Below are 17,137 nucleotides of genomic sequence, written 5' to 3'. Positions count from 1 at the left end.
CCCAAGCAAGAGTGAACTCGTTTGATGTAATGAAGTACGTCAAGTTATCTCATCTTAATTCTGAGCTAAATTCATACTTACAGGCACATGCTAGACTGATCATGTGTCTACTCTGTTTTTCCTAAATTCACCATCCCGTTTCTTTTGTTTACCATCTACATACTTTGTGACCAGGCCATTTGAAGGTCTCTTCATTTTCTCCTCCATTTGACTGCGTAGACTGAGGGCAAGGTTATTCCTTCTACCAGCTTGCCGTATTTATCTCACTTTCTCAAGCATAAAGTAACCTTGATTTAAACTTCTTTCTGAGCTTTCCTTTTCCTTTTACTCATAAAATCCCTGCTTTCTATATAGGTTACTCAGTGTTCCCTGTGAAGGACACTATATAACAATGAACTGAATGTTGATATGTACTAAGCCCTGAAAAAATATTAAATGCAGACTGTAGGCATGAGTGTAAACTGTTTTGTAAATCAGCAGCCTTACCATTTTTAAACCAGGCTGTAGTATGAATATAAGATCACTTTAAAGCAAATACTTGTAACGACGCAAAGAGCTAGAAAGGCACCCTTGAAAATAATTTTCATAGTGTGTCTACAGGAGATAATATTCCCAAGTAAAATCCCTTGTTATTGTTGTTGTAGCTGCATCGTTGAAACAACAGAGCTGTTTTTAAAATGTAAACAGATTTTTATGTAGATTTCCAAATACCCATCTAAGACTTTTTTATTGAAACACAGTTGTTTACCCATGGTATAGAAAGTACAGAGATGTACAACACAAGTTTGATGTCTATTGTATACATTTCTGGTTGTATCAAATATTTAATACCTGGTATTCTTGGGGATTTGTTAGCATCTCCTTTCAAACTTGCCTCCGGCAGTTACAAGATGGAATGTAAAAAGTGGTTTTGATTATCGTTTTGGATTGTCACCCTGACAGTTTGGGTTGGGTTTTATAGGCATGGAGAAAGAACACACACAGACACACACAATTGCTCCCTTTTGCTTTGCATCCCTTCCCTGTAGACAGTGCTCTGCAGAAATGGCTCAGGAGCAGAACACACATGAAAGGGATTACCAAGTGGAGCTATTTGAGGGGGACCTGGTTCATTACTATTTGGAAACAGAGTATTTTAAGTGTCTGGTTACACCTGTAAACTGCAGTTGCCAAAGGGCCTCAGAGAGACCTTGGCAGATATTTGAGTGGTCAGGCCAGGCCCACTCTGTCCAACAAAACTAGAGTGAGGTAAAAAGCAAGGAGGGGGTAAAGGAATGGGAATGGGAACAGGAACGGGCTAGAAGAGGGGCACCAGAGAAGCCTTCTTAAATTTTGCTACCCAGTGAACAAACTTAAAATGTTTAACCAAGAGAAGCCTAAGGTTGTTTTAATTTTTAATTGGAGCAGAATGAGGAGGTTTAAGAAGTGCTTGTATATTTACCCATATTTCCTTAAAAAGGAAATCTATCCACTATTCTGAGTACCTCAGCAGCTACTGGATCCATTTAGAAAAACGGTCATGATGCCCGTCACTCCTGCTTTGTCACCTGGGGAAAAGAAATTTTGTCACAGGTGAGAAGGAATCTTACAGGATCATCGGATACTGCATGGCAGGGTTCCAATAACTCTATTCATTTATAGTTGGTTTTGTGTTTGTTTTGATACAGAGCGGAGGCTGCTGTTTGCACGGCAGTTGAGCAGGGTGCTTTGTGCACTGCATCTTAGGCACTAGAAAGACTCAGATGAGTAATTTGATCATGAAGGGAGAGAGAGAAATACAAGCGATAGATGCAGCACTGCATTTCGTTCAGAATATTTCAGATCCTTTCACAGTGTGGCTACAAGTTGAGTTTCCGAGATGTTTTGTACATAACACCCAAGCATCATAATGAATTGAGTATATTAATGTCCATCCTTACATTGAATCTGCACATAGCTTTACCCTGAAATCCACAAAGCCTTTGTGAGGCATACAGATTTTTTTTTCATTTAAGTCTTTTTATTACTGTGGTGCCAGCTTTTGCTGCTATCATTAAATGTCTGTCAGCATTTCCATTATAAACCTTATTTTCAAGGGATTTATAGCCTACCTATTTTAATTCATGTTGATCTGAAACTTTCCATACAAAATTTTCAACATAGAGTAGATGGCACTTTCCTTTCTTGTGACATTTGATTTGAACACATATAGCTAGCTATGCAAGGCTGACTGTTGTACAAAAGCATAGCATGGTCTCAAGTAGTATCATTTTCCTACAAGATAAAGCCTGTGAAGGATGCAAGGCAAAAAATGAATTTAGCAATTTTGAAAAAAAAAAAGAACAGATTTTGTTTTGCAAATAAAATTTATCAAGGAAGTTGTGGCTACACAGTCTATTGATAAGCAATGGGCATTTTACCTCATCAAAAATAAAAACATAAGCTCGAATAGTATACATCGTGCATAGTTATACTTTCAAAATTAATGAATTCCTATCACTTAAGAATACACTGCAGAAAATATAGAGGTTAATCAACATTATTTTTAACTTACAGAGAAGCACTTCCAATTTCATGTAATTACGGAGAGCTGTGACAAGTAATGTACTTCTGCCACAATATAGAAACTCCTTCCCACTGTCTTAACTCTCTTCTTCTAGCTGAAAATCTTCCAATAGTATTCTTGTAGCAGAACTGTGGGCAGTGAGATCTTATTGACTCAAAGTCTAATCCAAAACCTAATGAGGTAAAAGGAGTATTTACTTCAACTTCTGCAGTAGTTACTGCAGCCTCATAGCTTATTGTAACAGTTACATGTTCCTACTAACTGAAATAATCAGCTGCAGTTTAAAAATCTGTGAGATATTTTGGCTTTGCGTGGTCGAAATGTTGTGTCTCTGCACAACTATCCATGCATATTTACTAACTTCATTGTGAGCAACTCAGCCATATATCAGAAGATGAACCACCACCTGGTTTGCTGGGACTTTACATCTGTCTTGCTTCATGCAGTGACTTGAAGACTGATAGTTAAGTTTGAAATGCAGTTAATTTGAGTCAAAATATGCTCAGGAGCTGCAGGTACTCTAGTAGCTGTTTGTCACATGGACCACTGATGTACTCGTGCATGGAGACCATGGTGCTCATGTAAGGCCAATCCATGTAAGCAAGGGATACTTGTGAAAGGCAAGTCCCTAGGTCACAGGTCAAGAAGTGTTTACTTCTTATCACCAACTTTTCCATCCAAAAAGGAATCCATGTGGACTGGTAAATCTCTATTTGTAAGCTAAAATGTGAAAAGACTTGGAGGATATGAAAGGAAACCAAGCTGTGTTTTCTTGAATTTATTATGCCTTTAGATATCTCGATGCATGAGTCATGGAGAAGAGGACATTTCATGTTAATACTTAAATATAACAAAAGGAGGGAAAGATCTGGAAACCTAAGTCTTTTAAGGGAAAGTCAGCAAAATAAGCAAAAATCTTAATTTTTTTTCCTTCTGAAAGACATTGTCATATTTTACAATTTACTAGTTTTCTTGCTTAGATATAGATTAATGAGTACATTGCTATTATGTTTCAAAGCACTTGAGCCATCTCATTAAAAATCATACATGCTCTGTTATGAAGTTTTAAACTGTATTTGGTTGCAGAGCACTATTCATCTTGCAGTACTGCTGTGCTGAAAAGCAAATCTTTGGGGCAGAACCAGTTCTGCTGTCAGATCGTGATGTTTCTACTCTTCCTGTGGCCCAGCCACTGATAATTCAAACTGCAAGAGCATTTGTGGTTGGAGTGTGAATAACAGTGCTTGAATGTATGTGTAAAGACTCCACCCTTCAGGAACATAAAAAGGCAAATCTCCGATAATCTGCTGCAAGCGGTTAGTAAAAAATGCAAAGTTTCCAGCTGCAGATGGTTGGTATTTTAGAAAGTGAAATCATTTTTTTAATCTTCAGAAAGGCGTATTTAAAGAGATCCTTTTGAGAAAAAGAAGAAAAAAAGAAGGTTTCTAACAATAAAAAGACTCTAGAAATCTTGCAATTTCCATCAAACTAGAAAAATGGTTTTGTTTTCAAGTAAGCCATTTTAGAGGTACTGTTTTATATTTTGAAGCTCAAATTATAAATAATCCCAGCATTTCAAAATACTTTCAAAACCATTTTTTTTTTCACTAGGTTTATCTGATTATACCGAAGAAACTGTGTATTTATACTAAGCTGCATAGTAGATTGTTTAATAGTAACATATAGTGGTCAAGAGTGCAATTGTTCTGTACCAAATACATTTTTTATTGTATTTATTTATTATTATTGTATTTATTTATTATTTATACATATTTATATGATTTAAATTGGTATGTTTATGTCAGGAGTCTATTTTAGACTCAAAGCAGCAGCTAAAATAAGATAAAATAAAAAAAAAAAAAGGAAAATTCCTTGAAAGAAGTAATAGATCCACTTCCCTTTTTAATTTTGCCCACTAACAATAATCCCAAGGGATGAAAAGTGTATTTTGCCATGATTGCAATAAGCATAATGTGTTTTACTTATTGAGATAAGGTTAAATGGTGACATGTTTTAACTGTGTAAGAGTCTAGATGTAGAGGAGATTTCTAATCAGAGGGCTCTTTAATCTTAACAGAGATATAATGAGACTTCAGTGTCTGGAAGTTGAAGCCAGTTATGTTCTGATTAGAAATAAACAGTAGGTATTTAACACTATAAGTCATTAGGCAGTTGCGTGTATTAACAAAATATGTGGTTAACTATTCAATGTTTTGTTTTTAAATCAAGTTTGCATGGCCTTTGCAAAGATAGGTTATAGTTCAACCACAAGGTGCTAGTTTGATGCAAGAATTATTGGGAGAAAATTTGTATTCTGTGTCATGCAGAAAACAAGACAAGATAATGATGACTGTGGCTTTTGAACATAAAAATCTGTGAATTGCTGACAGTCAGGTGACTTTCTTGTATTGAAAGACTCGGATCAAAGTAGTCAGCCTCATGGGTACCTCACTCAGTATTGTGCATATTAGATATGCAATTCAAATGCTATCAAAGCGGTACAGAAAAAGGATGGCCAACAGCATCGTTCTCATTCTGACTAGGTGTAAGAAGTTTCTTAAATATTATTTATTTACTATATAAATATTATTTATGTACTAAGATATGAAAGTCATTTAGTGACTTGCTTAATCCATCTGTATTCTTTTAACATATTACTGTAGGACAAGATCCTGATTCCAAAGAAATTAATGGAGTCAGGTTTTCACTTAAACTGTATACTTCATTTATCACACAGTGTGTGTCTATCTATCCCTTGTAGAGATGACATTCTGAAAATAAGTCTACATTCATCAGAAATAATGAATCTGTGCTCTTAAAAATATGAATGCAGAGTGGAAGAAGTGTTGTCTTCCGTGTGCAGCTTTGATTTCCTGACATTCTCTGGAGAACTTCACATTGCAGAATGTCACTTCCCAATATTCTTGCTTAATACTTCCTGCAATTGCACAAAGCACAGAGCATTCCCTCCCTTTTACTTCTAACTTCGAAAAATATATATTTATCATTGCAATAGATTAATACAAGTTAATGAACTTAAAATTCATTTGGGTAGTTTAATATGTTCATCCAATCTTTTCTAATTATTTATTATGTTGGTGAGACTTTTTTTTTTTTTTGCAGGCTGAAAGGATTGCTTGTTGATATGTGAAACAGCTAGCTTTCATCAATATATCATGGCACAAATCTAAATATATTATTACTTGCTTTAACATCAATAAAACAAGCACAACAAGCACAACATTTTTTGCTAATCTATATAATAAGTATAAAGATATCGGTCAGAAGATTGAATATATCACTCTTTAGTTTAGGTCATATGTCGCTCATCTAAGGAGGCAGAATCTTTATTTTTGCTTTTGAAATTTTCTTTTATTTTAGGTTTATTAAAATACAGTTGTCCTCAGTGGTTAACCTGTGTGAAAAATGAATTGTAATAAAACACGAAAGAGTAGCAGTTATCGACTGCTGCCTATGCAGATTGTCTCACTGTCTTACAATTTGTATCTGCTGCATAATATAAAACCACAAGAAAGAATAAGGGTTACTCGGGCGCCCTTTAACATATTGCAGTTCTAAGTGGGGTTGTTGATAGCACTTCTTATATATCACAAGTAATAGCTGCAAATCTTCTATGATTAATTTGGTAAGTCTGTTATTTCTATTATTTTCTCCAAGAAGCAATTTTAAAAAATGGATAGATTTTACTTAGTGTTTTTAAAGTTCATATTTCAACTTTAATACATTGCTGCTGATAAAACATTGGAGTGACTTCCTAAAGGAAAAAGAGTTGAACTTCACCCAGCTGATTTTCCTGAGTATTGCCCGTGAAGTTTCTAATACTGGGGTGTTAGGGACTCTCTTTTGGCTCACTTTGGGTAGTTAGGCAGGGAACACAGGGTCGTCAAGGGTATATACCGACCCTTAAAGTGCAAAGCAACATATAAGAAGTCACTCACAAGAGCGCTGGGGTTTAGCACTTGAAGGCAGTACCCAGTGAGTCCCAGCCAGCAGGCAGGGGAGCAGGTTCCTTCGCTGTCAGCTCCACTGGCACTGTTGGCACCAATGGCTCCACCACGACAGACTAGTCCTATGCCAGTGCCCCACTTGTTTTCCTGCCCGCTTCTTTTCTTGCAGGATTTTAGCCCATTTATAAATGGACTAATAGGTATTTTTTTTCCAAATATCAGATATGTGTACAAACTAGGTGCATCTTCTATACAGGGCTGTTTGACCCTATGGCATTCCACCTACTCAGTCAGCACCTAAAGAGACAACAGCTTTGAATATCACGCCTGCTAGGTGGAGAAATGAGTCACAGCAAGTTAAGTATCCAAGAAAAGAAGAGGAATAAGTAGCTAAATTTCAGGTACCCATTATCCCAGTCTAATGCTTTAGTCAAACAATTCTCAATCAACAGAAGCAAAGGTGATGTCTGTTTTGCTGATGACAGGCAAGAGTACAGAAGAAAATTAAAGATTTTGAAGCTTTTCTTTATACCATGGACTTACAGAAACTTCTATTTTTTTTAACCTAGTCTCAGTTTGAAAAAAAACAAGAAGGAGAATGCAAATATTTATAATGTGTTTAACATCTTCTTATTCATACACAGAATTATGGACATAATAATATATACACATGATGGCTTATTTCCCTTATGACATTCATCTTCACCTGTGAGGAAAGAACTAATAAGTCACTGGTGACTATTGCACTTGACTTATCCCTCCACATCAGAGAAGATAAATGCCAATAGAGAAATCTAGCTTTTTGTATCCTTTTCTAGGAGAGAGGGAATTTATCATCAGGCTATTGGAATTCATCTTGATCAGATACAGGTGATTTCATCATGGTAATGAGGGAATCCTTATTGCATGCAGAGAAAGTCCATGTGTTGAATGTAGGGTTTTTTTTTTTTTTTTTTTATGTACTCTTTAATGTATAAAGCAGACTCCAAATTTTACCTCAGTGCAAGTCACAGCTCCCTGTTCCTATTGAGCTCCATTTGGGAGAAAGTATTTGGCTAAAGGGAAAAAAGAGCAAAATGAAAGAAGAAAAAGACAACATTAAAATTAATGTAAAAGGAAATCAGTTGTTATATAATAGAGGCATTTGTTGTCACATATGAAATGTAGCCCATGTCATATTAAATTGGCCACTTAGCAATTTCTGGTGATTTAGCATCATTTTAATGTATTTTTTATGCATGGTGTTAATATCTATTGCAAAGAGATGTGCGACAGAATGACTCTTGTAGGCATTGCTTTTGAAAAATAAGAGCAAACTGTCCGTCGCAGATATGTCTTCTTTTTTTTTTTTTTTCTATAGCTTGTCTACATTTTTTCTCTTCTCTGTTTCCATTTTTCAAAGGAAAGGCATTTTCACTAAAAATGTAGGTCTTCTTTCCAGATATGTGTTTATGGCTTCACTCAGTATATCAGGATCAGGAAGATGCTACAAACAGTTGTATTCAGCCTCTGAAAAAGAGCCTGAGCGTGTTCCAGAAAAAGCCGGCATTTGATCAGAGAGGTCTGAATTTCTGCTTCTTCACAGGTATTCACAGTGGAACAGGCCCAATACATTACATCTTATATATATATTTTTATATATGTATGCATATATATATTTTTTTTTTCTGGAAAGATTGGGTGTAATTAAGAGGAATTTTGAAGCCTCTGTCACTGATGGTAAAACAAGCCCAAGAATGATCCATCCATATGAACGTTCAAGATGGTTTAAAGCTGCGTTTGTGTGTATCTCAGATTCTGTGGCAGATGGATAATGGAGAAACTGAAAAGTCAAGATTTCTCCTCCTCCTCCTCCTCATGCAGTTCCTTGTTTCTGTGATCACAAGGACACCTGTAGTGCAGATCTGAAAACCACAAAAACTACAGCACAACATCATTGACAGCAACCATTGAGATGGAGCAGGTTAATTAGAAGGAAATTAAAATTTCTGTTTATGCTCGATAAACCTTAGGATACAGAAATTAATGTAAAAGTAAAATACATTATAACACTCAGGTTATATGTAATGTATTACATATAGTAATATTACATTTGTTAATGTTGGCTGGACTGTTTAAAAGGGCATTTTAATCTACTACGAAAACCTCTGGGTTCATATTGTAGACAATTTGTAGTGTCGAAAGGCTCATTATATATTCTTTAGATTTCATCATTGCTTGTGTTGTAATATAGAAAGATTTGCAAGGACATACCCTGTTGTTTGTCACTTTGCATCATATCTCAAAAGTCAGGTCATTACCTAGCCTTCACACTTCTCTTTTTTTATTTATGGAAAGCAGATGGACACCAAATCATTCTTGAAAGCAAGGATTTCCAAAGATCGTGACCTTGGCAACAATTTTTAAAATGATATTTTATGGACTAAATAGGTAGAACTGTGACTACTTATATTTTGAACAGTAATACCTTTAAGTATAACCTTTATATAATTATTTTTAACACTTTTATAAATACCTTTTAGTAACTCATTTTTATCAATGTGCTCATTGACACATTTCAGAAAATATTTCCACTTTTGTTTTATACAAACGATCCTCTTTTTTCATAAAAATAAGTCCGCCAGCGAGTCTATCCACACATCACAAACACCAGTTCCTGGGTATAACCCCATCACGTAAATATCATAAAGTTATCTTGGAGAGATTTTGCGAATTCATCTGCATGTGTTATCCAAATGAACACTTTGCGCACACTTTCCGCTTCCTGTTTTCGCTGCGGATAGCGCGCTGCAACCTGGAGCCCAGTGGGAGCGATGGGAATCAGGGGAGGCATCAGGCAGCCTGATTCGGCTGTCCGCTGAGCACGAGCGATATCGGAACAAGCACGGCTTGGCCGGCGGGGAGAGCCGCCTGCAGCGGCCGCCACCGCCGCGTCACACAAAGTGCCGCGCTCCCAGCGCTCACCAAGGAGCGAGATGCCGCAAAAACCAACCAATCGCCCCAAAACGCGGCCCACAGGGATCAGTGGGTCTCGCGGGAGTGGCGGGACACGGCTAGTGGAATTGAGAACTAAATCACAGCCTTTGCTGTGCACACTGTTATGGATGCAGGTTTATATATAATCTGGATGCATATCTGTCAGCATTGCTATGCGTGATTGCTGTGGCACCTCGGTATGCTGGCGGTTTTTCAGGGAAGGGATGCGACTTCTTCCTTGTGAAAGGATTGCGGCCACATGCAGACTGATTTGCAAAAACGGAAGGGGTACATTTTCCAAGTATTGTGTATAATTTTAATGACATTTGTTACTATGGGCTCTAAAAGGGGTTCTGATGGACTCCTTACAGAATTCTATAAGGAATTTAGAGAAATTTCTTTGGAAAAATATGTGTATATAGGATATACAATATTTTTCACTAATGTTCCTGGAAAAGAGAGAAATATTGCAGATCTCTTAACCTGGGTTGAGAACAGGTGGCAGGGGTGATGTTGCAGTTTGCAATACAGTAGGAATTTCTGCAAGCATTTTTTTTTATTTCCAAAAGAGGATTAAAGTACCTCCTGCCAGGCATGGTTACGGTGCATCACCCATTTTGTGAAAAGCTTACCAAAGGCTGAGGTTTTCTATATTCACAAAAGATCTGCATTAAAAGGCAGTGATGCCTTTACAACCGGGCCAGTGGGCTGGTGTGAGTCGTGGATATGATGTTAGTGCTGATCGCTGTGGAAGGCAGTGAGGTCATTGAGCCACCAAACCACAGAATTCTACAGATATGCAAAGCTAAATGTTTTTTAAAAAGTAGCTTCTGCTTTGTTTTTGTTTTTTTTTAATAAATATTTTGAATAGCTGAGTTGTTAGGAGAAATGATAAATTAGGCAGTGGGTCCCAACTCAGGTTAGAAAAACTGTATCTTTCCTCTATCCATTGCTCTGTCTCCAGCAGGAATCATGACCAATCAGATTTTAGGATTTTGTTGCTCATTCTCCTTTGATATGAAGTTACTCACAATATCAGTTCTCCAACACCTATAATCCTGTGTCCATCCCTGTCATGTGCTGCTTGAGTAACATTGCTCAAATCACTAGCTGTCTTATTTTTGACAGAATCCTTTATTTCCTTCATTTTCAGCAATGAGATTTCAAAAATATAAAATTATAGAAGTTGGTATATACTGAAAAATCATTCACAGTATTTTAAATCACCTGCATTAAATAAGACCTTCTAATCTTCAGTTTGTCTGTCACATTCAACAAGGACACATCGGTTAGTGTTTGCAATTATTAAAGGTTTTTCACAAATTTCAAAAAATACTTTGATTATGTTTGGTGTTAACCCTACACATACATAGACAATGATTTTTAATCAGCTATGTGTGAAATCAAAATAATTGTATTTTTGACATAAAAGGAAAACTTTAGAGGGGATGCCCTTCAGTGCTTGAAATTGTGGCAATTTGGAGTAAAGAATTTGTGGAACAATTAAACAAATGCAACAAAACTGAGAACTGATCTTCCTGGGGTGCTGTCAAGGTAGAAGGAAATATAATTTGAAAATGAAATTTGTGCATCTCGGGACTAGAGACCTTCATCACAGAGCATTTCACAGACAGCTAGGAAACTTTTCAGACTCTTCGTGGCTTAACACCCAACAAAGAGGACAAAAGTACTGTTTAAGATAATATTAATTCTCCTCTTTCATAGTATGGAGCCACTGTTCTTAGTGAGTTCCTTATAATAAATATCAGTTTCCAAAGCTTTCAGTCTTAAAGCAGTATTCAGATGAAATATGGACCAAGTAAATCACACAGCCCATTGTGTTTTTCAAATATAAGTAAAACATAGGCACATAGGCACATAGGCACATACCCATTGATGAAGATACAGCAGCACATCAGTATCTTCTTCTTCATGTTACTGTGATCCCAAGGTGTTTCTTATAAGGAAACAGTTATTTTATATCATTTCACAGTGTTTGAGCACAGCTCTAACTGTGGCTTTTCATATTCTGAATGTAAACCTGTTCCGATGGATATATGTATGTTTTATGGATTCAAAATGTCAGTGGCCTTTGGTCCAGGTAATAAAATCAGCTCTTACACAGAAACAAGCAGTACTGTTAAGGCTTTAAACATCATCGTAAACTATCATGAGTCACTCAGTACATCATCTTCAGGTACAAGATCTTTCGGTCCTCTCTTACCCTGTCCATCAATCAATGTTTATGGGCTCACAAATGGCTTGGCCAACACTCAGTAGTAATATTTTAGCCATATTTACAAAGCAAACAAAATCTAGAGAGAAAATGCAAGGTGAATGTCTGGTGTTTGGTTTGGTTTGCTTTCTTAATTTATGAAGAAAATTGATGTATTTCCCTCTTTGTGAAGGTACTCCCTTGAATGTAGGTGTATCAGATTCAGCCATAGCTAAAGCCAAAACTGCACTGATACGTCTGCCTCTGCCATGCAGATCACAACTCTATCTACATAAAGAGCATACTAGTTCTGCCCTTCTTTGCTTCACAAGTTCTGCACGTTTTATATTTTGTAACTCATCTTGTCAAAGTGTGATAGGATGGTGATCTATTTTGATGGCAAAAATCCCAGAAAAGTATTGAGATACTGATATAGAGAATATTGAGAAGAAAATCTTGTCCTTTATCAATAAACATACAATTGAAAAGTTAGAGATTTGCAGGTAGTTTTAAGAGTTCTGAGGCTTCATCTATGAAAACACAAACAAAGGTCAAGTGCAGCACACCAGAAAAGATACTTGCTAATACTCTAGTTTCAGGGTATTAGCAACTATATTGTGTTAGAGATATAGGCTGATAAATCAATATTAAGAGATACTAATCTCTGTGCTGAAAGATGAGAGTAACAATATTGCAGAAAAGATCTTGGCAACCCAGAATGTTAAGGGACATACTGAGGCATATAGGTGCGAAAAGAGTAAGGCACTGACAGTGATCTCTGATCTTTCATAAAATAACCAGCTGTAAAAGTGTAAGTGGACACATTGTGGTTTCTAGGATTAATATACTGGGAATATTTATCTAAAATTGGAGGAAGTAGGTATAAATGCAGCCAAGTAGGCTGCAAACCCGAAAGTGAGAAAGTGGTGTTTTTTTTGATTCATTCAAAAGGTGAAAAAAGATGTTTTGGAGAGGAGGGAAGGGAAAGTTGTTTTTTGTTCTTTTTTATTATTATTTATTCTCTTCAGAAATTATAATGAGATATATAATGTCAGAAGCTGCATTTTGGAAAATTGTTTAGTACTGTTTAAATCTGTTTCATTTGTACCCTGGGGGGCATCTAGTCAGCGTAAGTTAGAATGGCTCAGAGCGGAGCTAAAATGGCATGAATCTGTGACTACGGTTTTAATATTCAGCATCAGTTCAGTCAGCATGGGAAAAATGTGCTTATGTCAACAAAGCGCTTAAGCACCTGCTTAACGTTTGATGTGTGATTCATTAGAAGGACTGGCAAGCTTAAATCTAAAAGAGATCATTAGATTCATCTAGTTTGGTCTCCTGCCTAAATAATCACTTTGCTGAACAGCATCAATGGAAATGTGTTTGAAAATTTCAAAATTTCCCTAGAGCACCAAAAAGTGTGAGTTTTTTTGTCAGTATAGGATATGTGGTAGAAATAAGTTTTTGTAATTGTGATCTAATTTAAGAAACTTCCTGCCAATGACTGCTGATCTTGTGCAATTACAAATAAATTCATAGAGTTGTCAGTTTTCACTTGTTTCAGGTTTTTCCTTGTCAATAATTAAGTATTATAAATAATTAGAATTTTAAAATATATGTTATTATTAATAGTGCATTGTCATTTGATTTGGCATAGGTTTATAAAGTGTATGTGTATCTGTAATTTTCGGTTCATTATGCTAAATGATTCGCAATAAAAATTGAGGGCTTTAAATACTTTTTTATTAAAATGGAATTGGGGAGAAAATAGTGTATTTAGAATGACTAATACTTACAATAGGCCATTTTTAATTTTTAATAAATATACTTGAAAATACATTAAGACTGGTTCACTCTTGTTTAACAAAATATATGATAAGTGAAATAGTGAAATCCTAAGCTGCCAGACAATTTAGCAGTCTTTTTCCATAAAAAAATATTTTTGGTGAAAAGAACAGTGAGCCAAAATATTGCTCCAACTGTTCAGGTATACAAAGAGAAGCACAAACTAAATATTTTACTATGGATCCCTAAGTGCAAATAACACTATTTGTAATGTATTTCATATATGCTAATTTCCTTTGTAAGTCTCTGGGACTGATTAAGCACTGACTTTGGAGTGACTTATTGTATGCTTAACTTAATTACATGCACAAATATTTGCAAGGGAAGAGGTTTTACCTGATATTAGTATGGGCATCAGAATCTTACCCATTGTTAACTTTACTTAGTAAAAACTACATACATTTGGTTTGTACACATACTATACTGTACCACATACATTTGGTTTTCTTTTGATTTTACTGCCAGGCAGTGAGTAAAAAGAAGAAATTATATGACCAATATGCAGGGAAAAATATTCTTTTATACATAAACCTAGAAGAAGAATAAGAAACACTAGGGAGATTTTAGTTATATGCCAGATAAGCTATTTCTCCCACAATAAATGAAAACATTCATGAACTGCAGGTTTAAAACAATGTTTCTTTTATCAGAATTTGAATTTTAAAAATCAATAACATTTTTAAAATTTGTTAAGATCAACTTTACAAATTATATTCTTAGAGAAATTGCGGATTCTAGTAATAAGAATAGAAACATATTTTCATTGCCTTTGAAAGCATTGCCTTTTTTTTTTTCCATTTTCTTTGTCTTTCCTTGTGTTTAGCCACAGTTTGAAAAAAAGAAAAGGTTTTGACTGTTGACTCATTATTCAGATATATTAACATTTAAACGTTAGGTTCAGCACAGATTAATTCATATTAATTTCATCCTTGGTCATATAAACATACCTTATTGAATAAGGGACAGCCAAGTCTACATGGTTTCCAGTACTATTCTACCATTGCGCATGGTATGGTCATGCAGTGCTACATGTACTGGGACACCAGCAACGTCTCTGTGCTGAGTCCAGCAGCAGGGCAATTAGTGGCTGATAAGCACTGGACTTTGCAGAAGATATCACTGTATTGGAAATTATATTGCTTGGGTGATAGAAGGACAATATCCATAACAAAACCAAAACAAAGTGAAAAGAGTCATAAAAAAACTTTTTAAAAAAATTGTTCTTGGTTTGTGAACAGTGAAAGAGATTGTTCCTTGATTTCAACCTCTAGAACTGAAGCTAAGGATCACTAAGCCAACATGGTCATCTACTCTGCTGCCATTGGCTATTGCACAATCAGGCCACCTCTCAGACAAGTTCCATATTTATTGTTCTTTCTTGTTCAAGAATGACCAAAAATGATGTTTGAGCAAAGCTGTAATTTTGACTAGGTATGTAACGGTCACTAAATTACACGCTGTAGTCTATATGTATTTTTCCAAACTTGCCGGGAATCAAAGCAAGAAATTTTTAACTCCTTGCAATCAGTCTCCCCACTTCTACCTTCCATCTTGCAAAATAACAGGCTTCTTTTTCCACTCTCAAGAGTGGATCTTAATCATGCAAGTCTATCCAAACTGCCACTGCTTGAGTACTTTCCTTTCCAGAAAAAGATGGGCCTGGAGTATTTAATCTGAATTTTTACAGTTGCTGCAAAGGAGGATTTTCATGTGGAATGCTAAGTTAGGAGCCTATTCAGTTTCCATCATTTTATTGATTTCAAGCTATAGAAAAAGAGAAGGAGCTGAAAGCATGACTTGAACCAATGGTTCAGTAACTCTTTCATGTCTTTCATGCCCTATCCTGCAGGACTATGAGTCTGCTGTCATGACAGACTTAAAAGTATAAAATCATCATAAATTACAATATTTTTCATGCTCTTTTATTTGACAGTAATAGGACTGGGCTCCAAAATTAAAAATATCACTAAAATGCTGACAAAGTTCATGGACATTCCATGTCCTCCCGGTTGGATTTCAGGTGTTTAGGGACTCCTCAAACCTAGATAAGAAAAGAGAGGACTGGAGCAGGCATGCACTACAAAGCAATACTTTAGAAAATAGATGGACAATGCTGGCAACAAAGAGGTTAAAAGAAAGCAAAATACATATAATCTTAAAATTTAATGTATAAAAACTGATATACTCTAGACTAGGAAATAAAGAAAATATTTATAGGTCACAGTTCAAGAAGAATAATATGATCTGCTTCACTTTTTTAAGTGAACATACTAATGTAGGGAGAAATACAGAAACTTGGCAGTCTAAAAAAATGATTCAAAGAACATTGTCCTGTAGAGTGAAAAATAGAAGCAAGACATTTTGTAGTATTAATACCAAGTAGAAAACTGGCATTAACAAACACATGAAACATATTTGGCTTAGTGAGCCTTAAATCCTTACTTACTATACTTAGAGAAATGTGCCATCCCCTACAATACACTGTATTTGCAGCACAACCTTTACACTACTTTTGCTATTGGAAAACCACAAGAAAGCATTAGACACCATCATCCTCCTAAAGCCAAGGCAAACTTTGCTTTAGTGAAAACAAGCAAATGGCAAACTGCTCGGATCTGGTAGAAAATTAAAATATTCCTTTTCAGTCATAGTATTTGCTCTTGAACTAAAGATGTCCTAATGCTTGCAACTTTTATTTTACATACTGCTGCCAAATCAGATAAATCTTACAACTAAGCAGCTATTTTTGAATTAAGTTGATCTGGAATTTTCTAGTGAAATTGCTTTTGTGCATATGGAAAATGCTGACTTCTTGAAGTCAGAAATTCTCATCCCAGTGTGAAGGATTTTATGACATACTAATGTAACTTTTCAGGATCTGGAGTTGAGGCAGGAAGGCCAAGTGGAAGAAGAAAGTTTATCCCAGAAAGTATCTTGGGATAAAATCACAATTTAATGGAGTATGTGCATGTCTGTCTTTCAAGGTCCTCTGCACTGGTCTCTTCTGAAGTGTGTGCTTGTCTCTTTTCCAGTATTTTTCCGGTAATGTTTTATTCTCTTCCAGAGAGCTATAGTTAATAACTGGAATAAAGTTAATTCCTTTGCCATGTACAAGAATTTTAGAAACTTTAAATAAGATCTGAAGTTGCTGAAGGTCCTCCTGTAGTTTCCTTTTGGGCAGTAACCTCAGGACATCAGCTGAGAGAGCCCTGGGAGAAGTGACTAACCTAGACAACAGTGCAAGTGCTTCACCTCCAAGCAACAAAATGACTTGACAACTGGCGTCTTGGCTAGCAGAACTTTCCTTTCTCCATATGGATCTTGCCCTTCTGAAACCTTTCCTTGAAAAGTATTCCCCAAAGAAAAGAAATACCATTTTGAGGAGAAACTAATTAAGTTTTTTTGAATACTTGTGGTGTTAAGAATAGATTGGATAGCATAAAGAGCTGATCCTTTTGCATCCTATGGGCTCTCTCTTCCATTACGCTCAAAGATTTGAATTGCTGGCTCCACGTAACTGTATGCCCAATCTAAGCCTTTTTCCAGGCTATCTGCTCTTGCAGATTTCCTCAGAAGTTCTATAGCTGT

This window comes from Nothoprocta perdicaria, unplaced genomic scaffold (genome assembly GCF_003342845.1).
Source record: "Nothoprocta perdicaria isolate Ctin4 unplaced genomic scaffold, notPer1 scaffold_220, whole genome shotgun sequence".
NCBI classification, from domain to species: domain Eukaryota; kingdom Metazoa; phylum Chordata; class Aves; order Tinamiformes; family Tinamidae; genus Nothoprocta; species Nothoprocta perdicaria.
This window is presented reverse-complemented; position numbering follows the sequence as displayed.